This window comes from Pseudophryne corroboree, chromosome 2 (genome assembly GCF_028390025.1).
Source record: "Pseudophryne corroboree isolate aPseCor3 chromosome 2, aPseCor3.hap2, whole genome shotgun sequence".
Classification (NCBI taxonomy): Eukaryota; Metazoa; Chordata; class Amphibia; order Anura; family Myobatrachidae; genus Pseudophryne; species Pseudophryne corroboree.
This window is the reverse complement of record NC_086445.1, coordinates 521,409,350-521,437,338: the sequence shown is the minus strand read 5'-3', so window position 1 is coordinate 521,437,338 and position 27,989 is coordinate 521,409,350. Positions and strand designations below refer to the sequence as shown.

Below are 27,989 nucleotides of genomic sequence, written 5' to 3'. Positions count from 1 at the left end.
GGGTTAGGAACCGGGGAGGGAGGGTTATGGTTAGGCACCAAGCGGGGAAGGTTAGGTTTAGGCAGTGTGGAAGGGAGGGTTAGGTACCACTGGGGAGGGTTAGGGTAAGGTACCAACAGGTAGTGTGAAGGAAGAGTTAGGTTACAATCACTGTGACAGGGGCGTGCTTTCATTGGCTAAAAGCACGTCCCTGCTGCACCTCTATAGGTGCCGCTTCCAATGCTTTTTTAAATAGGCTTTTGAAGCCCTCTGCATGGCCACGCCCCCTGCCCGCCCCCTGCTTCCGGACATTTACAATTAACACCGAGAGGCACCGTTCAAGGTGCCTCCGAAATCTTTTTTTAATGCTAAAAAAAGATTAGATTACTATAAGAAGATACTTATGACACAGAACATGTCATAAGTATCTTCTCTGTATTCTTTTAATGCCTTTAATGATAGGGGAGGCACTGCCTCCCCTGCCTCCCCTGACTGCACGTCCCTGCAGCATACTGACGCCGGGAGCCCGACCGCCGGCATACCAACAGCGTGGCGAGCGCAAATGAGCGCCTTGCAGGCTCGCAGCGCTTGCCATGCTGTGCTCTCCACGCTACTTATTCTCCCTCCAGGGGGGTCGTGGTCCCCCACGAGCAGGCCCGGCGCTACCCGCTCAGCGAAGGGATGCAGTGCAGGGAGGCGCTGGGACGGATAGGCGCTTCCACTGCTCTGCATCCCTTCCCTGCTGCGCCGTCCTGTCCCCCCTGCTGCTGCTGCCACTGCTGTGTCTGTCACTGTATGACAGGCACTGGCAGCGGGCACCTGCAGCATGATGCGCCTCCTCCCTCCCCTCACCTCATCTCATCTGTGTGACTGTGAGAGCGCCGAGTACGGGACAGAAGGGGGCGGAGCTACACGGGACGGTAGGGGGCGTGGCTAAACGGCCCATAAGGGGCGGAGCTACACGGACCTGGCTGCTGTACAGAGGGAGACTGGATTAGGTAAGTGGAGGGTGAGAGAGAAGTGTGTATGTGTGTGTATGTGTGTGTGTGTGTGTGTGTATATATGTGTGAATTGTGTGTGTGTGTGTGTGTGTGTGTGTGAGGTATGTCTGTGCGTGCGCTCTATGGACGCCACTACTGGGGGGGCATTACGTATAAGGACGCTATTACTACAGGGGGGCATTACGTGTAACAACGCTACTACTGGGGGGGCCATTACGTGTAAGGACGCTAATACTACTGGGGGTGCACTACGTATAAGGACGCTACTACTATTGGGGGGTATTACGTATAAGGACGCGTCTACTACTGGGGGTGCACTACGTATAAGGACGCTACTACTACTGTGGGTGCATTATGTATAAGAATGCTACTACTACTCGGGGGGCATTATGTATAAGGATGCTACTACTACTGGAGGGGCATTATGTATAAGGATGCTACTACTACTGGGGTGCATTACATATAAGGACGCTACTACTACGGGTGGGGCATTACGTATAAGGACGCTACTACTACGGGTGGGGCATTACGTATAAGATTAATAAGATTGTGCTACATTGTGGCGTAATTTTAAATGGGGGTACTACTGTGTGGCCATGCCCCTTACTTGTGAGACCACACCCCTTTTCCCGGCGCACGCCAAAGGAATATGGGAGGGCGCAAATTTATAGTTTGCAGGGGGGCGCCGAACACCCTAGCACCGGCCCTGCCCACGAGGGAGAATATCTGTTGGTATGCCAGGTTTCGGGATTCCGGCGCCGGTATACTGTGCACCGGCATCCCGACATTCGGCAACCTGAAGACCACCCTGTAAAAATGCAGGACTGAAATAGACCTTACAGTCTCATATTTTTTTGTTCCCCTTACAATGATTAGCATATGTACTTTTAACTGATTTCTCAATGATACTTGCTTCGGGAATTATTTATTCATTTTGGGAATCACTTCTTGTTTGTTTGTTTTTTTGTTACAATGCTTTTTTTGCATGTCATCTTTCCCTGGAGGTGCTACCATCCTCTAGAATACAACAATAGCGCCAAAGAAAATGCAGAATGAGGGGCTTCCTTTGTGGTCAGCAGTTTGCTCAGTTGAGAGACATTCAATACTGTGGACATGTTCCAGTCCATTAGATTTGTCCAAGTGTTTCCTGATGTGAATCTGTGATTCATTTCATAGTAAATCGTGGAGGGATTCTTTAATGTGATATTCTATAAAGCAAAAGCATACCTTATATAAGCAACATTTTTGTTATTTACTATACTGTATGTCCAGTGTCAGACTGGGGCATGTAGGGCCCACCGGGGGAATGCAGTGGTAGGGGCCCATGTTTAGGGGTGTGGCCAGTCTCTAGAGGGGGTGTGCCCAGCCACCACATTGGTTTTCCTAACCATTTTGCAAGTGTTGGTCCCCTAGATAAATATATACAGTAAATACTGTAGTGCATGCAAGATAATGTACTAGATTAGTAACAGCACAGTCTGGAACCTGATCCCTAGAGGAGGACCCCCAGGCAGTAGGGACCACCGGTGGTTTCCTCTGTACCCCTGTGGGCCAGTCCAACCCTGTGTATGTCATATATCTACTTATTGTTCATGGTTACGTGATTTCTGCATGAGAGTAGCATGTATTACTTGCAATTGTAATCTATTGGTTCTGTCCCTAAAGTGGTGAGTTCTTTCCAATATCCCCAGAGCAGAACTGATCGGACACCCACCATGTGAACTCTGAATAATGTTATTATGGTGTAGAAATGTTGGGATAAACAAAAATCTATTATGGGAAAAAATACAGAAAATTTGTAAGGCATTTTAGAATAATCTGTAGGTAATTCAAATGTTATAGAAAAGTATAATTAGCATAATGTCACATTATCCACTTTCTGGCTTCATCATCTGTAGGGATACTGTGATAATACCATTCATATATTGAGCACCATGAATTCTTGTAAAGTGCTGATCACTTGATCATATCCACACTGTTTCCTAAAACAGGTGACTTGGAGAAAAATACTTTAATACTGACAGCTCATGAATTATACTCTGCTAAAAGGATCTAGAGAACCAATATATCACCCATAAGTGAGAAAACAGTCTCTGGAGAATCATTTAAAGTTAGAAGAATGTCTGATAACAGAGGAATAGCTTAATCAGAATAGATAGCACACAGAATAAAGTGGAAGCTTACATGGTAGCTTACCCTTCATAGCTTAATTTGACAGCAATATGATTGGCCAACAGCCAAAAGACTAGCAAATTAGTGGAAAATAGAGTATATGTTATTTATTGCAAACAGTCACAATATTGATCAAGGGGCAGAGACCATTGTCATTTACTGGACTCAGATGGAGTTTACCTTTGAAACAGACAATTAACATTTATTGCATTTTCTGATCAATACAGACATAGGTGTTTACCCTTTACTAATGTGCCATTCATGTCTGGACTAAAATTATTCAATATCTCAGGAGGCTTGAAACAACTGAATATATGGACTGGAGTTAATTTAATGAGTATTCCGATCATACTATTAGAACACATAAACAATTTTAAAATAGAACACTTTGCAGCTAATGGCTCCTTACCAACTGGTGTCTTTACTGGCGTTTGAGTATGAGACCTGTCTCTTGCACCTTCCATACAGTGTTCGCTTATAATGGCTACACAGGCTGGGGTAGCCTACACAATGATGCTTGCTAGTAAGGAACACGCAAACTGCGATCGCATCTTTGCATTGCGTGTACACTCTAGTTTTCTACTACCAGCGCTATAATGCACAGCGAGGACCTGTCTTATAGGTAGATAAATCGCCAGTACATTGTGATGCTGGGAGCAGTGACAGCGAGATGGAAACGACCGTAAAAGGGGTAATACCACAGCACCAATCCCATAGCCGATTATTTCTCAAATCGAACAGACCGGAGCTCGATCTCTACACAGAAAACGTGATTACAATATAAATCGGAGCGTAAATCTGTCCATGGAATAACAAGGTACTGCCGTTCAATCGAAACATAATAGCTGTGTATATAACTTACTGTATAAAGGGTTATTCCTCCTCAACTCTATCAGTGCGATGCTGCATGCTAATCCTGAGAGCTAGGTATACAGCCATCCATAGATCGTCCACAGGCGCTCAGATAAGTAATACAGTAAACATAGGAAATTTGCTTTTTTATTCTTTAAACGCCATTCATCTTCTTACCTTGGATGCACAGCCTGCATCTCTGCAGCAGCCGCTTCTTTTCAAACAAGGCAATTCCTCTGTCTCTCCCATACGCCTGCATGTTCCATTTTGTGGATCGGCTGCTAAATGACAATGAGGTGTTATAATAACCCGGCCATGCATAATGCTCTACATTCAGCCCCGAGAGCACCAGCAATAATTGCAAGTAAATCCAGATGTGCTACACAGATGCTATGGCTGGCTGTTAGCCAAGTGGGTGCATGATGTATGCCACGATAGATCGGTGAGGTTCATGGAATAGGTGTCAGCCGGTGTGTGCAGCCACGTCCGTGCAGATTGCGGATGATGATGATGGGAGCGGAGGTGCTGCTCTAGTCTGCTTGCTGTTCTAGGAATCACAGTAAGTGCCACATTTAAACACCCATAGATGCCAGTTTAGTAGGTTGGATGTAACCCAGGCTGCAATTGGTTAGCTATAAGCAGGCTTGGATTGGTCAAGCAGTAGACTTTCCTATAGGCTGGTCCTAATGTGATTGCTCTGATGGCCTTTACATGTCAGGGTCTGTGTCCAGCATCTCACTGAGTATCTGCTGCTGATAGAGACTGTGCTCAGCTCCAACTGCACAGCACATGTCTACTGGAGGCGAACAGTGGAAAATGTTATTTAATATCACTAATTAAAATAAAGAATGTTTTGTTTTTGCATTTATTTTGATCTTGGGAATATACTCAGGCATATAATTACAAAATTACAATCTTTGCAATGTATGAATGCACCAGTCTGCCTCTAACACTGTAACCAGGGAACCACTATGTATCTCATTTGTGCAATAAAGTATTTAATTAAACAAAACAATTAAAGAAATAGTGTAGTAATGCAGCATGTTTTCTGTTTGCTTATCAGCAAGCTATAATTGCTAATAGTGGGTCTAGCACAGCCACCTAATTGACAGTTGTGTCCTTTTGTATTTCTTTGAACAGAACCCAGCAAAAGATGTGCAGATGTGTCCTCCATCATCGTTGCTGCAGTCACATTAAGCAGCCCTTCCAGTCGCGCCTAGTCCAGTGCGTTTAATAAGATCGAGCATTTTTTCATGCGTCTTTTTCACAATAATATGCGTCTTATTAGCAGCTGTATCAGCACACAAAATGTTGTACCCCTTTCACACCGCACAAATAACCCAGTATACAGCTGGGTCAATGTGGAACTAGGTGTGAAAGATGTTTGTTCCGTATTTCAACCCAAGAATAAAGCAGGGCCATTCACACTATGGAGGAGCCGGCCTGATGAGCTCATCTCCAAGCACCACCTCTGCACCCGCCACAGATGGCAACCCAGCATATTGCCAGTCTGAAAGGACTTCCCACAGTACCAGCAGCCTATGACTGGGACATTGCCATTTGTCTTATACCCCTTTCACATCTCCAATGCCGGATCCCACCCGGGATTTGAAAACGTGTCCTTCCCAGGTGGGAACCGGCGTTGGAGTCTCTCCTGCCTCTTTCACTGGCTTCCAGACCTGGCAATATGCTGAGTCGGTTGCCATAGTGAAGGCATTCCCAACCTCGGTCCTCAAGGCACACTAACAGTGCAGGTTTTAGTGATACCAGGCTTCACCCCAGGTGACTTAATTAGTAGCTCAGTTATTTTGATTTAACCATCTATGCTGCAGCCTGGATATCACTAAAACCTGCACTGTTAGTGTGCCTTGAGGACTGTGGTTGGGAATGCCTGCCATAGGGGCAGGGGGTGGAGCCGGGGGCAGAGGCGTCGCTGGGAGATGAGCTCATCTCTGCGCCGCCTCTCCCTATCTAGTAAACAGGTCCCATGTCGCATCAACCCGGGAATCCGTTTATGCAGCCACTGACCAGAGGCGTATCTAGGGTAGGGCGAGTGGGGCACGTGCCCTGGGCGCCTTGGCAGGCCCAGGAGAGGGGGGCGCCGCCGGCGGCCAGGGCATCATGCCCCACTCGCCCCCGTCAAGTCGAAATGTGAGGGGAGGAGAGCGCACCGTCTCTCCCTCCCCTCACCGCCGCTGAAAGCCCTAGCGCTGCTGTGTCCGGCCTCCGGCGGCGTTAGCCAATCAGAGCTTGCGGACCGGCTCCTGATTGGCTGCCGGTCCAAGAGCTCTGATTGGCTAGCGAACCGGCGCCAGACAGCCGCCGGAGACCTGGAGCGGTAAGGGGAAGGAGAGGCGCTGCGCTCTCCTTCCCTCACATAGATATCAACATTCAACAAGCGGCGAGTGACCGGGGGGGGGGGGGGCGCACAGTGGGGCATGTATCTGGCACTGAGTGGGGCATGTAACTGGCACTGAGTGGGGCATGTAACTGGCACTGAGTGGGGCATGGAACTGGCACTGTGGGGCAATGTATCTGGCACTGTTGGGCAATGTAACTGGCACTGTGGGGCACAGTGTCGGACTGGGGCATGAAGGGCCCACTGGGGAAATGCTGTGGTAGGGGCCCATTCTTAGAGGCTTGGCAAACCATTAGTGCATGGTCTGGGCGCCTTGATAAATAATATATATAGTAAATACTGCTAGTGCATGCATGATAATGTACCAGATTAATAACAGCAATGCACTGTAGAAAATACACCATAGTCCTGTGCAATATAATGTAACATATTCATAATGTATAAGTGGGGCCCACCGGTGGTTTCCCCTGTGCCAGTCCAAGCCTAGTGGGGCATGTAACCGGCACTGTGGGGCAATGTAACTGGCACTGTGGGCCATTTTCAGTGGCCACACCCCTTCTGGTGCATGGCCACGCCCATTTTTTCAGGGGGGCGCGCACATGCTTCTTTTGGTGTGTGTGTTTTTTTTTTTTTGGGGGGTGGCGCCATTTTCCATCTTGCCCTGGGCTCCGAAAACCCTGGCTACGCCTCTGCCACTGACCCAGTATTCAACCCGGGAATAACTGCTTATAACCTGGGTTGAATTACTGGGTCAGGCGACCCGAGAAATCAGACACTTTCCCACCACACCCTGACCCGGGTATTAGGGGACGTGGATACTCTAGAGCAGGCATGTCCAAACTGCGTCCCTCCAGCTGCTGTGAAACTACATATCCCAGCATGCCCTAACACAGTTTTGCGGTCAGTGAATGCTAAAGCTGTGTCAGGGCACGCTGGGATGTGTAGTTTCTCAACAGCTGGAGGGCCGCAGTTTGGACACGCATGCTCTAGAGCAGGGCTGGCCAGACCGGTCCTCGAGATCTACCAACAGTTCATGTTTTCCAGGCCTCCTGGAGATCTGTAGAATTGTCTGTTAGGAATGAATGCAGCACATCTTAATTAGTAATGACTACACCTGTGCACCAGCTAGGTGGTCTGGAAAATGTGAACTGTTGGTAGATCTCGAGCATAGGCGTGCGCAGCACATTTTATTAGCAGGTGCACCATTGGAGGGGTGTGTATAGCACCACCTTTTGGGCGTGTCTAGCCCCATCTATTGTTGGTCAATGCAATATAAAATATCCACCCTTGTACCAATCCTAATAAAGCAGATACATTACACCCCTGATGGCACTCACTGCAGTTACAGTGCTCCTCCTCAGCCTGGTCTGGCTCCCCCTCTCTTTCCCCTGCAAGCTGCAGCAGCTTACTTACAAGTCAGCCACTCACTGCCACTGACAGTTGCAGACTAGTACTGCTGCTGCTGGAAAAATGAGTGACGTGTCAATGTTGCTGCCGACCACCTGCCAGTATTGAATTTGTCTTCCTAAGAGGAACGCTGGCTGCATGCTGATCCTCATCAGTGGCTGGCGGTGGCATAGCATAGAAGGAGAGAGGTGGGCATGTGGCGGGTGGTCGTGCAAGCAGCATGACGTAATCATGTCACATCACAATGTTTTTGTACATGGAGTGGAGCCGGGAGTTTGAAAGCTGGTGGCAGTGGCACCCTTGATTAACCCATGCGTCCGGTCAGTAATGCAGTCCTGACAGGGTGCAGCGCAGAGGGGACAGTAATCAGCCTGCTCGGCGATTGCTGCATCAGGCATGTGAGATCGGTGTGCCAGACATTAGGGGGTGCCTGTGCGCACCAGGCACCCCCCCTGCGCACACCTATGATCTCGAGGACTGGTTTGGCCAGCCCTGCTCTAGAGCATAGGTTCTCAAACTCAGTCCTCAGGACCCCACACAGTGCATGTTTTGCAGGTAACCCAGCAGGTGCAGAGGTGTATTCATTACTCACTGACTCATTTTAAAAGATCCACAGGTGGAGCTAATTATTTCACTTGTGATTCTGTGAGGAGACCTGCAAAACATGCACTGTGTGGGGTCCTGAGGACCGAGTTTGAGAACCTGTGCTCTAGAAAAAGCTGTAAGACCGGGCTGGCCAAACCAGTCCTCGAGATCTACCAACAGTTCACATTTTCCAGACCACCTAGCTGGTGCACAGGTGTAGTCATTACTAATTAAGATGTGCTGCATTCATTCCTAACAGACAATTCTAGAGATCTCCAGGAGGCCTGGAAAACATGAACTGTTGGTAGATCTCGAGGACCGGTCTGGCCAGCCCTGCTGTAAGAGAACAGTTACAAAAGCACCAGCAGTCGGGAGTTACCTGCCCCAAGCAACCTATTCAAACAACTACTTGGAGCAATAATATTGCATGCATGCTACCACCCTGTAAATATGCATTGGCTGGGCAGAAGTGCAGCACACAGGAGGTGACTATAACCTTTTTATTTGGAGGCTATAAATATTATTGTGGAGCGTTTCCACACAGGATCTGTATGCTGAAAGCTTGCATGGGCATTTTCTAATACTAACTGATCACAACTGCTTTCCAATGCTACTAACAGTTTGCAATCAACTGTAAAGTGTGTGTGCTTTTTACAATCTGCAAACTGATCTGATCATTCTTTTTAGCCTGGCTACAAAAATCAGTAAATGTATTAATTAAATGGGGCAAGGGGGAAGACGCTTGGCGCTGTGACTCATTATGTATGGAGGCTACATGAGGAAGGACACATATGTATGTGCAGTGGCAGAATACTGTCAGAGCAGCCCATGAATCTGCTATGTGGGCCAACGCCATGCTAGTCCACAAGTTCCAGAACTAAGGCCAGCAACCCAAGCTGTGTGTGTGCAAGAGCTTTTGCAGCATGGGCCTAATTCAGACCTAGATGTGCTAAATTTAGCACATCTACAATCAGCTTCCCTGACATGCGGGGGGATGCCCAGCACAGGGCTAGTCCGGCCCTGCCCCGCTGCACAAGTACAAAAGCATCGCACTGCGGAGCTACTCGTCACTGACTGGGTCACAGCGGCTGCGTGTGACATCACGCAGCCACCACGGACCACCCCCTGCACGGTTGCCCAGACCCCGCCCCTAAAACGGTGGCCAACCGTTGCCAGTTCATCCCCCTCCCAGCGACTGCAGGGCTGAGACAGCCATCAGCTGTCTGGCATGCGCAGTTCAGACCTGATCGGCTGCTGTACGAAAACGCACAGCAGCGATCAGGTCTGAATTAGGCCCCACTTGCAGTGTGAATAATGCTCAAGCTTGTTACAGAGTTCTGGAGTAGCACTTGACAAGACAGTGGTTTCCAAACTTTGTGATGTTTTGATAAGGTTCCGGTATAAAAGATAGATAGTGTCTAGTCAGACAGTCAATAGATAGACACCATATGTTAGACAGACATTAGGTCGACAGGGTCGAAAGGTCAACATGAAAAAGGTAGACAGTACAAAAGGTCGACAGGGTCAAAAGGTCGACAGGGTCAAAAGGTCGACGTGAAAATGGTCGACGTGAAAAAGGTAGACACCACGTTTTTTACATTTTTGTGGTTTGTGTGGATAGTTTTGTCATCTGGGACCCCCAATTGTAGAAAGGCATGCGCTCGCCACAAGGTTTATAACCAACTCTATGCAGACATGGATAGAGAAAGTATGAAATAGTCCAAAAACATGTTACATTTAAAAAAAACACATTTGTCTATCTTTTTTTATGTCGACCATTTTCATGTTGACCTTTTGACCTATCGACCTTTTGTACTGTCTAACTTTTTCATGTCGACCTGATGACCCTGTCGACCTAATGTCTGTCTAGCATATGGTGTCTATCTATTGACTGTCTAACTAGACACTGTCTATCTATCAACCGGATACCATCTGCTAGACCTTTGGAATCAAATCAGTGTTTGTTTGTTTTATTACAATACTTTAAAAAAAAAAATACATTGTTTGAACTAGCATATATGGTTTACAAATAAAATATAGCTAGCTCACACTTTACTTGCACCTAACACATATATTTAAAGAGTTTTCATGTTACTGCTAAAATAATATTCAACACAAATGTGTCCTGAACATTGGAATTCACAGAAGGGCCCATTTTTTCCTGAGCTCTGCTCTTACATTTATTTATTTGTGAGCATTACTATCCATATGTCCCCACCCACTGCCTCAGGCAAATCAGTTGTATTCCGAAGCATTTAGGCAGGAGCATCATGTAGAACCCTAAACAGGTGAGAAGAACACGCATGCACACCCTTCCGGGATCCCTGTGGACTTAGGAGAAATATAATTATCAACTGTAAGTTCTTACCATAACGTATATTTCTCCGGCAGGGTCAACAGGTTATCCACAGGCTAACAATGGGATTTCCCAAAGCAATTTAGTAGTGGGGACGCTCCTGATTGGACAGGAAAACCTTTCGCCCGAATTCAGCGTCCAGAGAGGCAAAAGTATCCAAGAAATAATGGCCCTCATTCAGAGTTGTTCGCTTGCTAGCTGTTTTTAGCAGCAGTGCAAACGCTAAGCCGCCACCCTCTGGGAGTGTATCTTAGCAGAAGTGCGAACGAAAGGATCGCAGCACTGCTACAAAAAAAAGATTGTGCAGTTTCTGAGCAGCTCCAGACCTACTCAGCGCTTGCGTTCACTTCAGCCTATTTAGTTCCTGTTTTGACGTCACTAATTCGGCCAGTCACTCCTGCGTTTTTATGTGGCACGCCTGCGTTTTTCAGCACACTCCCCGAAAACGATCAGTTACCACCCGGAAACACCCACTTCCTGTCAATCACTCAACGATCAACAGCGCGACTGAAAAGCGTCGCTAGACCTTGTGTGAAACTACGTCAGCTTTTGTGAAAGTACGACACGCATGCCATGAATTGCCTTTTTTCAACTAATCGCTGCGCTGCGAACGGCAGCTAGCGATCAACTCAGAATGACCCCCAATGTCTAATGAATGTGTTAATGGAAGACCATGTGGCTGCCTTACATATCTGTTCTGCTGAAGCACCAATTTGTGCTACCCATGACAGACCTACCTTACGAGTAGAGTGAGCAGAGACATTAGCCGGAACAGGGAGATCAGCTCGAGAATATGCTTCTGAAATAGTCATTTGAAGCCATCTTGCCAGCATTTGTTTAGTAGCAGGCCATCCTCTCTTGTGAAATCCGTAGAGAATGAAGAGAGAATCTGTCTTTCTGATGGCACGGATACGATCCACGTTGATCATTAATGCCCGGACCACGTCCAACGACGCATCTCCCGCAGAAAGTCCCGATACCTGAAAAGCCAGGACTACAAATTTCTTCATTAAGGTGGAATTTAGACACCACCTTCGGAAGATACCCAAACCTAGTTCTGAGAACTGCTTTATCTGGATAAGGAGAACGATAAGACAGCGCTCCTAAGTTTGACACTCTTCTAGCTGATGCCATAGTCAGTAGAAAGAGAACTTTAGCGGTCAACCATTTAAGATCCACTTTATTAAGTGGTTCGAATGGAGCAACTTGAAGGGCTTTCAGGACTAAAATTTAAGTCCCAAGGCACTGTCGGAGGAACAAAGGGAGGTTGAATGCGCAGCATTCCCTGGAAAAAAGTACACACATCCTGTAAATTGGCAATTTTCTTTTAAAACCATACAGTCAATGCTGATACTTGTACTCTCAAGGAAGCCCCTTTCATACCTTTATCCATTCCCGCATGAAGGAAATCTAAGACCCTAGAAATTTGGAAAGATTTTGGGTCCATATTTTTTTCACTGCACCAATGAATATAGGCTTGCCGTATTCGGTGATAAATGTGAGCTGAGGAGGGTTTCCTTGCTCTGAGCATTGTTTGAATTACCTGTTGTGAGAATCCTCTTGACTTCAGGATAGAAGTTTCAAGAGCCACGCCGTCAATGATAGTCGATCCAGATGCCTGTGGTAACAAGGACCCTGCATTAGTAGATCTGGACATTGAGGGAGCAGAAGTGGAGCATCCATCAACATTCTCTGCAGATCTGTGTACCGATGCCTTCTGGGCCAAGCCGGAGCTATTAGAATCACGGCACCCTTTGATTCTTTTATATTCCTCACCACCCTGGGTAGCAGGAGGATCGGAGGAAACAGATACGGCAGATGAAAGTCCCATTTCACTGACTGGGCGTCCACAAAGATTGCTCCGGGATCCTTTGTTCTTTTTTTTTTTTTTTTATTTAAACTGTTTTTATTAAGGCAGCAGACAAATCATTAGAACAGTACATTTCCAAAATAGGAGACAAAATCATTGCATAACATGTCGGTCAATACAATACATTTTAAGCACCTAGAGCATGGAAAAAAGTAGTCTGCCAATATTTTCAACATCAAAACATATTAAAAAAAAACCTCATAACCAAACAGCTGAGGAAAATATAGGAAAGAAGAGAAAAAGAGGAAAGGAAAGGAAGAAAAGGGAAGGAGAAGCTGTGAAACGTAGGGGGAGGTGAGAGTATCTGCATAGAAAGGATGAGTCTTGTGGGAGAGAAGAGGGAGGGCTTTTACAATTAGAGATCTAAAACATGTTAAGGGGATACCAGAATAGATAACGGGAGAAAAACTAAATAGTTCTAAAAGACCGGTATACAGGTGACTCCTTGAACTCGAACCAGGGGAACCAGATGACCATAAAATTAATGGTTTTTCCTGTTGAGAAGGAGATAAGGTCTTCCATTTCCAAAAAGTAATCGATCTTTTTAAACCATAGCTTAATCGAGGGCGGTGATGCGGATCTCCAAAGACTCGGGATAACCGCCTTAGCAGCCTTGCTAAGATGTCTCAATATGGAGCTTTTGTAGGAATGAACACCCGCAGGGGTGTAGTTGAGAATATGGATTCCCAATTGGCCTGCGTACCTAGCCCTGGCAATTCTCTTTCCCAGGAAGACATAAAAGGCAGGGGGTTGCGGAAACAGGTCTTCAATAATAAGTGCATAAATTTGAGAGATGTGTAGGAGATTTAGGGGAGACACAATTTTTCGAAAGTGGTGAGATCTCTAGTTATATTAGAGGGGTTCCTAGAAGAAGTTATGAAATGATGAACCTGTAGGAACTTCCAAAAATCAGAACTGGATATATTCCAAAGCGATTGAATATCTGAAAATGATCGCACCTTGCCCGAACTCACCAGCTGACCAATCCTGATAAAAACCCAGCTTTCGCCCACTGAGCAAAGGCTGTCCCATGGAGACCTGGAACAAATTAAGGATTATGAAGAAAGGAAGTTAAGGGGGACCATTTGGAGGATATATGGCTCTTAGACCTCAGCTTGGACCACAATTTAAGCGTGGGGGAGACCATGGGGTGAGTAACCTTCGGAAGGATAGGTAGCCATGGCACAATTTCAATATAATGTGGGAGACATCCCTCCTCCAGCAAAACCCACTGTTTGCAATCTTTGGCTCGTGACCATTCCAAAATCCTATTCAAATGAACCGCATGGTAATAGCTAGAAATATGTGGGAGCTGTTGTCCACCTTGGTGCTTTCTCCTAAATAGGATGTCATGTTTAAATCTAGGTGTGTTGCAGCCCCAAACAAATGCACGGATAAGATTCTGGACATCTCGGAACCAAAGTAGAGGGATGTGTATATGGAGGGTTTGGAGAAAGAATAATATCCTAGGGAGGGCATTCATTTTGACTACATTGATTCTGCCAAACCATGATCATCACAGTTTCTTCCACCTCTGGAAGTCCAGGCGGAGTCTCGTCAATAAGGGGCTAAAGTTTAAGGAGAATAGTTTGGATAAATCGGAGAGTTGCATCCCCAAATATTTTAATTTGTGATCATGCCAAGCAAAGGGGAAGGAGTGTGCTTCAAACCTACCACAGCAGGAGAAGTAGTCAGGTTCATTGCAATAGATTTAGAGTAATTTATCTTAAAATTAGAGAGGGCTCCGAACCTAATCGAATTCTACCATCAGGTTTGGTAGCGAGGTGACCGGGTTTGAGATTAGGGCGAGTAAATCGTCGGCATATAAAGCCAGTTTGTATTCGGTCCCCTTCAACACCAAACGCGAAATATTTGGATTAGCCCTGATGCCTCGGGCCAAAGCTTCCATGCATAAAACAAAGAGTAATAGGGATAGTGGGCATCCCTGTTTTGTACCGTTGGATATTAAAAAGGAATCAGAAAGGGAGCCATTAATTCTAATTTTGGCGGACGGGGAAGTATAAAGAGATAAGATTCTATGGAGACAGGCATTGCCAAGCCCTAAATGTTCCAGGATGCCAGACAAGAAGTCCCAGTCCACCCTGTCGAACGCTTTTTCAGCATCGGTCGACAACATGATTGAGGGGGACTTAACCTGGCCAGCATAGTGAATCATATTAAGCACTTTAGTGGTGTTATCCCTGGCTTCTCGGCCTAAAACAAATCCAGCATGGTCTCCATGAATCAGACCGGGCAATAATAGTTTAAGGCGATTTGCAATCAGTTTGGCAAAAAGTTTTATATCTATGTTTAATAGCGAGATTGGTCGGTAGCTAGAGCAGAGACTGGGGTCTTTGCCCTCCTTAGGTATAACTGTAATATGGGCTTCAAGGGATTGTGTGGAGAAATGTGAGTTTTCTGATATAGTGTTAAAGGCTCTCGTATGAAGAGGAGTTAATTTCTCCTTGAAAGCTTTATAGTAAGCAATTGTATACCCATCAGGGCCCGGACTTTTGCCATTGGGAGAGGAATCAATAACTTTCATAACCTCCTCAGTAGAGAAGGGGGCATCCAGACCTTCCGCCTCTGTTGTGGACAATCTAGGGAAGTCTAGGGACTTTAAGTAATCAGATATAGCCGCACAGTGGGATAGCTTATCTACCCTTCCAGATGGACCAGAAAGGTTGTATAATGAGGAATAATATGCCCGAAAGGCCTTAGCAATTTGAAGTGTCTCGTGTTGGGGTTGACCATGACCATCTTTAATTGAATGGATAAAAGTGAGTGCACGTTGTTCTCTGAGAGCTTTGGCCAACAATTTCCCAGGTTTGTTGCCCCATTGATAATATCTGCTACGGCACTTCCGATATGAAAATTTAACTCTGTCAGAGAGTAGTTTATTCAAATCAGCCCTAGCAACCTCAAGGTCAGAATAATGTTGTTGGGTTTGGGATTTCTTATGTAAAAGTTCGAGGGTTTTTATCTTAGATAATAAATCATTTCAAATTTTTTCCCTCCGTTTTTTACGAAAAGAGCCTAACTGGATACATACCCCCCTTATGACACATTTATGTGCTTCCCAGACCGAAACCTTAGAAATATCATCTAAGTCATTAGTACAGATATAAGAGTCTAAGGCAGAGTCAATTAGAGATCGGCACTCCGTGTCTTGTAAAAAGGTGTCGTTAAAACGCCAAGACCAATGGCGATGTGTACATGACAGCAGGCGTATTGTAAGATTAACAGGAGCATGGTCTGACCATACCATTTGTCCTATAGAGGCCTCGGCTAAGAGATGTAAGTGTTGGTGGCTCAGAAATAGGTAATCAATTCTGGAGTATGTCTGATGTGGGTGCGAAAAAAAGGAATAATCTACTTCAGCAGTGTGTGTCAATCTCCATGTATCAATCAGCTGGTGGTCGAGCAAGGTACGCCTCATCCTCCTATACTCCTTCTCCGGTCTATAGGAAATCTTTTTAGAGGTGTCGTGGAGGGGATCAAGGGTCCAGTTTAAGTCTCCTCCCATCACTACCATTCCTTCAAGAAGAGGTTCAGTAGTTTCCAAAACAGAGGTCAGAAAGGAAGGCTGCTTAGCATTGGGAACGTAAACATTCAAAAAGGAAAAGTGTTGGCCGTATATCTCGCATTTAACCAGCAACCCCCTGCCTTCAGCTAGTCTATGGGAAGTAACATTAATGATAGGCAGGTGGCAAGCCAATAATACAGCAACACCTATTGTCTTGCCGGAAGGATTATTAGACAGGAAAACATGAGGATAATAGTGACATTTCAGAGACGGCACATGTCCCATCTTAAAATGGGTTTCCTGAATAAAAGCAACATCAACTTTCTCATCTCTAAGGCATTTGAGGAGTTTAGACCTCTTCCCAGGAACATTTAAACCCTTTACATTTAGGGTAGTGACCTGTAAATCATTCAGCCCCATTTTCCTAACAGTCTAAAGAGAATTGCAACAGTCACCTCTACAACAGCTAAAGGAGGGGGGGGGAAGGATAGAACAGCAAAGGAGAGAGATAGAGCGAGAAGGAAAGCAAAGAACAGCAGGAGAGAATGCAGAGTGACGAGTCACACTGCAAAGTACATCAATAACTAACAATGCTGATAGCGATATTAGAAAAAGAACAGCTGCAAAAGGGGCAGGAGTGGATGCCTGCCGACTACCAACCCTAAGAAACAGGGGATGCAGCATAATGGGGATCCTACGGGGGGGCCAAGGACAGCGACCACCCACGGTATGGAAGTCAATTAAATATGAAGAATTACCAAGGAGTGCAGATGTGTACAATATGAACATATAGAAAAAATATTTTCTTTAAACCTTTCTGCAAGTCTTCTTGAAAGCTTTAAAATTATATAAAGTGATATCACGGAAATATAGATACAGCTTGAACATAATTAAAAATACATTCCAACGATAACCTATTATTAAACTATGACACCATTACAAAACCGATCTCACATGTGAGCAACATATTGCAACATTAAGGAGAAAAACCAAGGATGCAACAGTTGGAGGCTCAAATGATCGTGAGCCGGCAGGATGACTCTCCCGTGACCGAGGGGGAACGTACTTGTTGCCACATATCATCCGGAGGAATCACGACCGGCTGATCAGGCTGGTAGTGAAAAGCTTCCCAATCAGGTAATAGCACTGGAGGCAAACCTAGAGTTGTGGAGAAGGCCTGTAGATCCGAGGGTCTGGAGAGAGTAGCAACCTTGCCATTATGAGAAACCTGAAGAGAAAAAGGGAAGCCCCATCTGTATTTCAGGTCAAGTTTCCGCAGGGAAATCGGTGAGGGGTTTCAAGGCCCGACGCTGTTGTAGGGTCGACCATGCAAGATCCGGAAATAACTGAATCCTGTTGCCTTGAAAGTCAATGCCATCCAGTTGGCGGGCCTCTCTCATTAGGTCTTCTTTTTGAACATAATAGTGAAGCCTGCAAATCACATCTCGCGGCCTGTCAGATGGTATGCCACGGGGACGGAGAGCACGGTGCGCCCTGTCAAATACCATGTCCTTGTTTGAGTCTAGGTCAATAAGTTCTCCAAATATCGCGGTTAAAGCATTCGGCAGATCAGCCTGTTGGACATTCTCGGGGAGACCTCTGACCCGGATATTATTCCGCCGGCCGCAATTATCCATATCCTCAATACGTGATTTGAGAAAGGAGATATCACTCCTCTGAAGCGAAAGCACCTCCCGAAATTTGGTAAGGGTATCGATGCCAGAAGACTCGTGTCGCTCCAACACGTCTACATGGGACGCGATTTGAGACATATCCTGTCACCTCCTGCTTGATGGTGGAAAGTAAGCAAGTCTCCAAAGCCGAAAAGTCTTGTTTCGTGGGAAGTGATCTAACATGAGACAAAATCTCGCTAATCTCTGCAAACGAAGAGGCCGCCATTGAGGGCTGCGTGTCCCTGGGGGACGACATGCCGTCCATCAGAGAATGTAGAATCGGAGAGGCCGGAACGGCAAAGGTAGCAGCTGGGTCAACGGCAGGCGGAGTTAAGAACTGACGGAGATCGGACGAATGGCGGGCCACAGGAGACGGAGTTGCGTCTGGCTTGGTCTTGGCCTTTTTTCTTCGTGCTTCTCACCATGAGATCGGTCTGCAAGCAAGGTGGAGCGGTGTTACACTTTCATATGACCTTGGCAATATACAAACACGTGGGCCGTCGCCGTGCAGTAGCCCCCTCCGTGGCCTTAGGATGACAACAGGCAGGCAGATACATGGCTTGGGGACTGTGCTGTCGACCTTAGCAGCACTGCTTCAGGGCACGGTCCATTCGGGTTGTAACTATGAGGCACTGTGCGCCAGTAAATGTGCGGTTGATACACAGCCCCTGGAGCACTGAGTCTCCCCCCGGATCCTTTGTTCTTGACATGTATACTGGTACTTTGTTGTTCAGACGGGACGCCATGAGATCTCTCTCGGGCAAACCCCACTTGTCTACTAGAGTTTGAAAGACTTCCGGAGGTAGAGCCCATTCACTTGCTTGAGTGACGTGTCGACTGAGAAAGTCTGCTTCCCAGTTTAGGACTCCCAGAACGAATACTGCAGACAATGCTGGAAGATAGAGTTCTGCCCATTTTAGTATGCGACTTACCTCCTTCATTGCTGTTTGACTGCGCGTTCCTCCCTGATGGTTGAGGTATGCTACCGCAGTTACATTGTCCGAGCAGATCTGGACTGGTCTTCCTTGAAGAGTGTCCTTTGCTTGAATCAGTGCCATGTATATGGGCTGAAGTTCTAACAGATTTATATTGGCAGGCAACTTTCTTCTGTGGTCCATTGTCCCTGGATTCAATCTTCCGGACACTGCTCCCCAGCCCTGAAGATTGGCATCTTGTCAGGATCTCCCAATCCGATATCCAAAAGGGTCTCCCTTTGTCTATAGGGGATGTTTGTAGACACCAGGCCAATAACTTTCTTACCTTGTGTGAAAAGTATCATAGTCTGTTTCTTTATTGTCTGACGTATTTCATTCCATCTGGCCTGAATCAGACGCTGCAGAGGTCTTGAGTGGAATTGTGCTTACTCCACCATGTCGAATGTTGACACCATAAAACCCATCAGTCGCATCGCTGTGTGGATTGATATTGTTTGACTGTGTAACAACTCCTGAGTCCTTGACTGTACCTTGCCCAGAGGTAAAAATATTTTCTGCAGACTTGAATCCAGTACAGCCCCCAAGTGAGTCATCCATTGTGACGGAACTAGAGACTATTTTTCCCAATTTATGAGAAATCCGTGCCTCTATAGACATGTTATTGTCTGTTGGAGATGGTCCAGGAGCATTTCCTGTGATTGTGCTAGAATTAACAGGTCATCGAGGTATGGAAAAATTCTTATCCCCTGCTTGCGAAGATAACCTGCCATAACCACCATGATCTTGGTAAATACTCTGGGTGCCATGGCTAACCCAAAAGGTAAATGCCTGGAACTGAAAATGCTGCTGGAGGATAGGATAGCAAACCTAAGATAGCACTGATAGGACGGTGCTATAGGAACATGTAGGTAAGCATCCTGAATATCCAGGGATACCATATAATCCCCTGGTTCCATGGCCAAAACTATGGAGCGTAACGTCTCCATGTCAAACAGAGGTACCCAAATTTATTTGTTCAGCATTTTGAGATTGAGAATTGGCCGGAATGACCCATTTGGCTTCTGAACCAAAAACAGGTTGGAGTAAAACCCCTGTCCCAGTTGTGCAGGAGGTACTGGAATGATTACTCCTGACTGAAGCAATTTCTGAACTGCTTCTTGCAAAGCCCTGGCCTTTTACCCGAGATAGGCTGGTGCAGAAGAACCTTCGAGAAGGATGCTTCTTGAAGGGAAAAACATAACCCAGGAGATACCACTTCTTGCACCCAGGCATCTGTTGATGACTGCTGCCATATCTGTGCAAACTGTAGAAGTCAGCCCCCTACCATGGGGTTCCCCAGGAGGAGGCCCACACCATCCAACTGATGGCTTATTCTCTGGTTTTGAGGTTAGCGTTCTGGTAGCCCATTGCTTTTTCACCTTACCAAATTTATTATATTGGGGCTGCTTACAATCACTTTATCCTTTTGCTTTTCCTTGTGACCCAAAGGGCCGAAAAGTGAGACCCTTACATTTGGGGTTATATGTGGAAGGAAATTTTACCTTTTTGGAGTCTGCTTCTGACTCCAGAATATCTGTCAATTCTTTTCTCAAACAGAATGCTTCCAGTAAAAGGCAAAGATTCCAGAACCTTCTTAGGATTCTGAATCCGCTTTCCATGTACGTAACCAAACTGCTCTACGAGCAGCTATTGTGGAAGCTGATGCCCTGGAGGCGATAGTGCCCATATCTATTGCTGCTTCTTCCAAGAATATTGCAGCCTGTTTTATGTGATCTATATAGGATTCTTGCTCTCTTGAAGGTGCTTAAAGACAGTCTTCCAGTACCTATATCCATGCAGCAACTGCTTTTGCCATCCAAGCTGAAGCCATGGCTGGCCTTATGTCTGCCCCAGACAGAGAAAATATGGTTTCAGAAAACCACCCACTCTTCTATCCGTGACATCATCCAATGACGTTGATGGCAAAGGGAATATAGATTTTTGCACTAATCGAATGACATGCGTATCTACTTTTGGAATCATTTCCCATTTTAAACAGTCCCCAGCTGGAGAAGGATAATTGGAATCCCATTTTTTGGGAATTCTATATTTTTTACTGGGTGTACCCCAAGCCTCTTCCATGATTTCCGTTAGCTGGTCTGAACTTGGAAACTCAGTCTTACCTGCTTTGGGCAGTTTAAATACAGGTGCCTTAGTTTTTAACACAGGCTCTGCTGAATCCTCTTAGAATGGCCTTTCTTGCTCTAATTAGCTCAGCTATATTCACTGAGCTGAGACCTTCTACTTGTTCTTTGTATGCCGAAGTAGGGAATATAGAGCTTTCATCATCCGATGAATCATCTTGCGAAGTTGACCGTTTACTTACGCTTGGTTTATCAGCTTGTCTCTTTGGAGAAGCTGGTGAGGGAAATGGTATACCGTAGGTAGGGAACTGCATGTATGGGTTCTGCATGTATGGGTTATTAGTGTACCCCATTCGTGGTAGCGAAGCTGCAGGAATTACCTGTTCAGCTATACTGGACAAGGTCTGTGCAAACATCACCCAAAGTGGATCTATCTGTACCCAACGTTGAACAGGATAATACAGTTTTGCAAGACAAACATGATATGAGTGTTGGCATTACCGTGAGTGTACCCTCGTCACCTTTGCTGCTCTTAGACATGATAATAATCAGCACTTTCACAGCATACTACACAATTTGTGACTGTAATCACTTCAACCTTCTAAAGTGATATCAATCTGACCCTACCCATGCACCAGCATTGAGGACCAGAAGAAAACAACTGACAAACATTAAAGTCAGCAATCACACTAGCAGTCAGTCACAGGTTATATATTAGTCATATGAGCACATAAAGTACAAAACACATTTTAAAGTATGTAGGAGTACATATTACTGAATTCTGTTTTATACAGATCTTAAAGTATTCAGACGCAATACGAAGAAAACCACAGTAATTTACAGACTCAGATGCAAAAGGCACTTAAATTTAAGTATTCATACTGACAAAAGTAGATAGAAATTTAGTGCTGTATAACCAGTTCTCAGTAGAGTGGGATACAGGGAGACTCACCTCACTTCAACATCGATCAATACGTTAGCGAATGCTGAGTGCATCCAGACACTACTAGTGTACACTGCCGCCCTAGGAACTCTAAGTGGACACAGATGCACCGGTCATACAGACGCCTGTACTGCGACCGGGTCTCCTCGCAGTAACGCTTAGTGAACAGACGCAGCGGCCTATGCTGCGACAGAGACTGAAGCGAGGCAACAGTTCATGGCGGGAGACTCACGGAAACTGGTCATGAACTGGGGGGAGGGGCAACCAGCAGAGCGTCCAACTCCCCACCGCTGACATCAACCCTAGGGATCGCAGCCTTATACTAATCCTGGTGCCTTATGTTCCCTAATGCCTAGCGCTGGAGCGCCCATGGTGGCGGCAAGTCAGCTACTGTTTGGTAGACTCCTCCCAATACAGTGCGGCTCTGTCCGTATTCCCCGACTATGTGAAACAGATGCCTTACCTTCTCCCTGTGCTCCGGCCACAGCCTAGTAACATCTGCTGGACCTGCTAGTATATCCGACACAGATGCCCGTCGAGACAGCACTGTACACATGGGTGTTGTTGTGACCCGGCGGAGAGGTGTTGGAGCGACTGTTTCCACTATGCGTGTAAGAACAGCAGCCCTCTGACCATGGTCCAGCTCCTGCCGCACCAAACAAAAAAAACTGATTTGCCTGAGCCAGTGGGCGGGGTTATATGGACAGGCCTGTTACATCCTGGGAGGACCGGAAGCTTGTGATAGTTTGGGGCCAATCCGCTGTCGCTCCATCATATCCCATTGTTATCCTGTGGACCCTGCCGGAGGGGGAAAAAACAAACAAACATACATACATACATACATACATACATACATACATACACACACACACACACACTGCTCAAAAAATATAGATTAACCTGGAGTCCTCCAAGTCCTCCAAGTCCCTAGAAGCCGCAGGCACCATAATAGGTTGTTTCAGGTGAAAAACCTGACACCCCCTTAGGAAGAAAACTGGAGACGAGTCCCAGTTCTGCCCTGTCCGAATGGAAATTTAAATATGGGCTTTTGTAAGACAAAGCCGCCCATTCTGACAATCGCCTGGCCGAGGCCAGGACCAACAGCATGGTCACTGTCCATGTGAGATATTGGTCAACAGCATGTTCACTTTCCATGTGATATATTTCAAATCCACAGATTTGAGCGGTTCAAACCAATATGATTTTAAGGAATCCCAACACTATGTTGAGATCCCACGGTGCCACTAGAGGCACAAAAAGGGGTGTATATGCAATACTCCCTTGACAATCTGGACTTCAGGAACTGAAGTCAATTCTTTTCGGAAGAAATTCTACAGGGCCGAAACTTAAAACCTTAAAGAACCCCAATTTTAGGCTCAAAACACTCCTGTTTTCAGGAAGTGTAGAATTCGACCTAGTTGAATTTTCTTCGTGGGGCCTTCCTGGCCTCACCCACGCAACATATTTTTACCACCTGTGGTGATGACGTTGTGCGGTCACCTCCTTCCTGGCTTTGACCAGGGTAGGTATGACCTCTTATGGAATGCCTTTTTCCTTCAGGATCCGGCATTCAACCGCCATGCCGTCAAACGCAGCCGCGGTAAGTCTTGGAATAGACATGGTACCTGCTGAAGCAAGTCCCTTCTTAGCTCCCCAGGCCCTTAGTCCTCTGTGAGCATCTCTTGAAGTTCCGGGTACCAAGTCCCTCTTGGCCAATCCGGAGTCACGAGTATAGTTCATACTCCTCTATATCTTATAATTCTCAATACCTTGGTTATGAGAAGCAGAGGAGGGAACACATACACCGACTGTTACACCCACGGTGTTACTAGGACATCCACAGCTATCGCCTGAAGGTCTCATGACCTGGCGCAATACCTGTCCCGTTTTTTGTTCGGGCGGGACGCCATCATTTCCACCTTTGGTCTTTGCCAATGGCTCACAATCATGCAGAAAAAACTTCCCTATGAAGTTCCCACTCTCCCAGGTGGAGGTCATGCCTGCTGAGGAAGTCTGCTTCCCAGTCGTCCACTCCCGGAGAGAACACTGCTGACAGTGCTATCACATGATGTTCCGCCTAGCGAAAAATCCTTGCAGTTTTTTCACTGCCCTCCAGCTTCTTGTGTCGCCGTTTCTGTTTACGTGGGCGACTGCCGTGATGTTATCCCACTGGATCAATACCGGCTGACCTTGAAGCAGAGGTCTTGCTAAGTTTAGAGCCTTATAATTTTGCTCTTAGCTCTATCTATGTGGAGAGAATTCTCCAGACTTGATCACACTTTCCTGGAAATTTTTTCCCTGTGTGACTGCTCCCCAGCCTCTCAGGCTGGCCTCCGTGGTCACCAGCATCCAATCCTGAATGCTGAATCTGTGGCCCTCTAGAAGATGAGCACTCTGTAATCACCACAGGAGAGACACCCTTGTCCTTGGATATAGGGTTATCCGCTGATGCATCTGAAGATGCGATCCGGACCATTTGTCCAGCAGATCCCACTGAAGAGTTCTTGCGTGAAATCTGCCGAATGGAATTGCTTCGTAATAAGCCACCATTTTTTACCAGGACTCTTGTGCAATGATGCACTGACACTTTTCCTGGTTTTAGGAGGATCCCGATTAGCTCGGATAACTCCCTGGCTTTCTCCTCTGGGAGAAACACCTTTTTCTGGACTGTGTCCAGAATCATCCCTAGGAACAGTAGACGTGTCCTCGGAAAAGCTACGATTTTGGAATATTTAAAATCCACTCGTGCTGTCGTAGAACTATTAAAGATAGTGCTACTCCGACCTCCAACTGTTCTCTGGACCTTGCCCTTATCAGGAAAGCGTCCAAGTTTCTTTTAAGAAGAATCATAATTTCGGCCATTACCTTGGTAAAGACCCGGGGCGCCGTGGACAATCCAAACGGCAGCGTCTGAACTGATAGTGACCGTTCTGTACCACGAACCTGAAGTACCCTTGGTGAGAAGGGCAAATTTGGACATGTAGGTAAATGTCCCTGATATCCAGTGACACCATCTCGTCCCCTTCTTCCTGGTTCGCTATCACTGCTCTGAGTGACTCCATCTTGATTTGAACGCTTGTATGTAAGTGTTCAAAATATTTCAGATCTCACCGAGCCGTTTGGCTTCAGTACCACAATATAGTGTGGAATAATACCCCCTCCCTTGTTGTAGGAGGGGTACTTTGATTATCACCTGCTGGGAATACAGCCTGTGAATTGTTTCCAATACTGCCTCCCTGTCGGAGGTAGACGTTGGTAAAACAGACTTCCGGAACTTGTGAGGAAGAGACGTCTCGAATTTCCAATGTACACCTGGGATACTACATGTAGGATCCAGGAGTCCCCTTGCGAGTGAGCCCACTGCGTGCTGAAACTCTTGAGATGACCCCCTACCGCACCTGAGTCCGCTTGTACTGCCCCAGCGTCATGCTGCGGACTTGGCAGAAGCTGTGAAGGGCTTCTGTTCCTGGGAATGGGCTGCTTGCTGCAGTCTTCTTCCCGTTCCTCTACCCCTGGGCAGATATGACTGGCCTTTGCCCGCCTGCCCGTATGGGGACGAAAGGACTGAGACTGAAAAGACTGTGTCCTTTTCTGCTGAGATGTGACTCGGGGAACAAAAGGTGGATTTTTCAGCTGTTGCCATGGCCACCAGGTCCGATGGACCGCCCCTTTATACGGCAATACTTCCATGTGCCGTCTGGAATCTGCCTCACCTGACCACTGTCGCATCACGCATATATAGAAATGCATCCTTAAAATGCTCTATAGACAATAAAATCTTGTCCCTGTCAAGGGTATCAAAATTTTCAGTCAGGAAATCCGACCAAGCCCCCTCAGCGCTGCACATCCAGTCTGAGGCGATTGCTGGTCGCAGTATAACACCAGTATGTGTGTATATACTTCTTAGGCTATTTTTCAGCTTCCTATCAGCTGGCTCCTTGAGGGCGGCCGTATCTGGAGACGGTAACGCCACTTGTTTTATAAGCGTGTGAGCGCCTTATCCACCCTAAGGTGTGTTTCCCAACTCGCCCTTACTTCTGGCGGGAAAGGGTATACCGCCCATAACTTTCTATCGGAGGAACCCCACGTATCATCACACACTTCATTTAATTTATCTGATTCAGGCAAAACTACAAGTAGTTTATTCACACCCTACAAAATACCCTTATTTGTGGTACTTGTAGTATCAGAAATATGTAACACCTCCTTCATTGCCCTTAACATGTAACGTGTGGCCCTAAAGGAAAATACGTTTGTTTCTTCACCGTCGACACTGGAGTCAGTGTCCGTGAGGTAAATGGGCGTTTTTACAAGCCCCTGACGGTGTCTGAGACGCCTGGACAGGTACTAATTTGTTTGCCGGTCGTCTCATGTCGTCAACCGGCTCGCAGCGTGTTGACATGATCACGTACTTCCACAAGTAAGCCATCCATTCCGGTGTCGACTCCCTAGAGAGTGACATCACCATTACAGGCAATTTGCTCCGCCTCCTCACCAACATTTTTCTCATACATGTCGACACACACGTACCGACATACAGCACCCACACAGGGAATGCTCTGATAGAGGACAGGACCCACTAGCCCTTTGGGGAGACAGAGGGAGAGTTTGCCAGCACACACCAAAATGCTATAATTATACAGGGACAACCTTTATAAAAGTGTTCTTCCCTTATAGCATTTAATATATATTTATATCGCCAAATCAGTGCCCCCCCTCTCTGTTTTAACCCTGTTTCTGTAGTGCAGTGCAGGGGAGAGCATGGGAGCCTTCCCCTCAGCCTTTCTGTGAGGGAAAATGGCGCTGTGTGCTGAGGAGAATAAGCTCCGCCCCCTTTTCGGCGGGTTTTTTCTCCCGGTTTTTAAGAACTGGCCTGGGTTAAAATACATACATATAGCCTTAATGGCTATATGTGATGTATTTATTTTGCCAATAAGGTACTTATATTGCTGCCCAGGGCGCCCCCAGCAGCGCCCTGCACCCTCCGTGACTAGGTCAGTGAGCCGTGTGACAACAATGGCGCACAGCTGCAGTGCTGTGCGCTACCTTCATGAAGACTGTGAAGTCTTCTGCCGCCTGTTTCCGGACCTCCGTTCTGCCGTCTTCTTCAGCGTCTGTAAGGGGGATCGGCGGCGCGGCTCCGGGACGAACCCCAGGCTGACCTGTGTTCCGACTCCCTCTGGAGCTCAGTGTCCAGTAGCCTAAGATCCCAATCCATCCTGCACGCAGGTGAGTTGGAGATCTCTCCCCTAAGTCCCTCGTTGCAGTGATCCTGTTGCCAGCAGGAATCACTGAATGAAACCTAAAAAAAAAACTTTTCTAAACAGCTCTTTAAGAGAGCCACCTAGATTGCACCCTTCTCGGACGGGCACAAAAACCTAACTGAGGCTTGGAGGAGGGTCATAGGGGGAGGAGCCAGTACACACCATGTGACCTAAAAGTTTTTTTAGATGTGCCCTGTCTCCTGCGGAGCCCGCTATTCCCCATGGTCCTGACGGAGTCCCCAGCATCCACTAGGACGTTAGAGAAATCAAATTTATTAACCCATGGAGGTCTGGATTTGGAGTCACACTCAAAATTAAAGTGAAAAAACACGCTACACGCTGATCCAACTTTGATGTAATGTCCTTAAAACAAGTCAAAATGAGGCTCAGTAGTGTGTGTGGCCTCCACGTGCCTGTATGACCTCCCTACAACGCCTGGGCATGCTCCTGATGAGGTGGCGGATGGTCTCCTGAGGGATCTCCTACCAGACCTGGACTAAAGCATCCGCCAACTCCTGGACAGTCTGTGGTGCAACGTGGCGTTGGTGGATGGAGCGAGACATGATGTCCCAGATGTGCTCAATTGGATTCAGGTCTGGGGAACGGGCAGGCCAGTCCATAGCCTCAATGCCTTCGTCTTGCAGGAACTGCTGACACTCCAGCCACATGAGGTCTAGCATTGTCTTGCATTAGGAGGAACCCAGGGCCAACCGCACCAGCATATGGTCTCACAAGGGGTCTGAGGATCTCATCTTGGTACCTAATGGCAGTCAGGCTACCTCTGGCGAGCCCATGGAGGGCTGTGCAGCCCCCCAAAGAAATGCCAACTCCACACCATTACTGACCCACTGCCAAACCGGTCATGCTGGAGGATGTTGCAGGCAGCAGAACGTTCTCCTTGGGGTCTCCAGACTCTGTCACATGTGCTCAGTGAGAACCTGCTT

The 27,989-nt window shown here is 46.7% G+C and overlaps 1 protein-coding gene across 3 annotated transcripts in view; it reads right to left on the bottom strand.

Moving 5' to 3' along the window:
- The window catches only part of MAN1C1 (mannosidase alpha class 1C member 1), a 145,341-nt gene extending 140,582 nt beyond the window's left edge, over positions 1-4,759 (bottom strand). For 2 of the 3 annotated variants that reach the window (XM_063954175.1, XM_063954174.1), the window contains exon 1: positions 4,182-4,759. The gene's annotated coding sequence lies outside the window, so the exon portion shown is untranslated. The remainder of the gene's footprint in view (positions 1-4,181) is intronic. The other variant, XM_063954173.1, reaches the window with a different exon arrangement.
- Between the last annotated feature and the right edge of the window lie 23,230 nt (positions 4,760-27,989).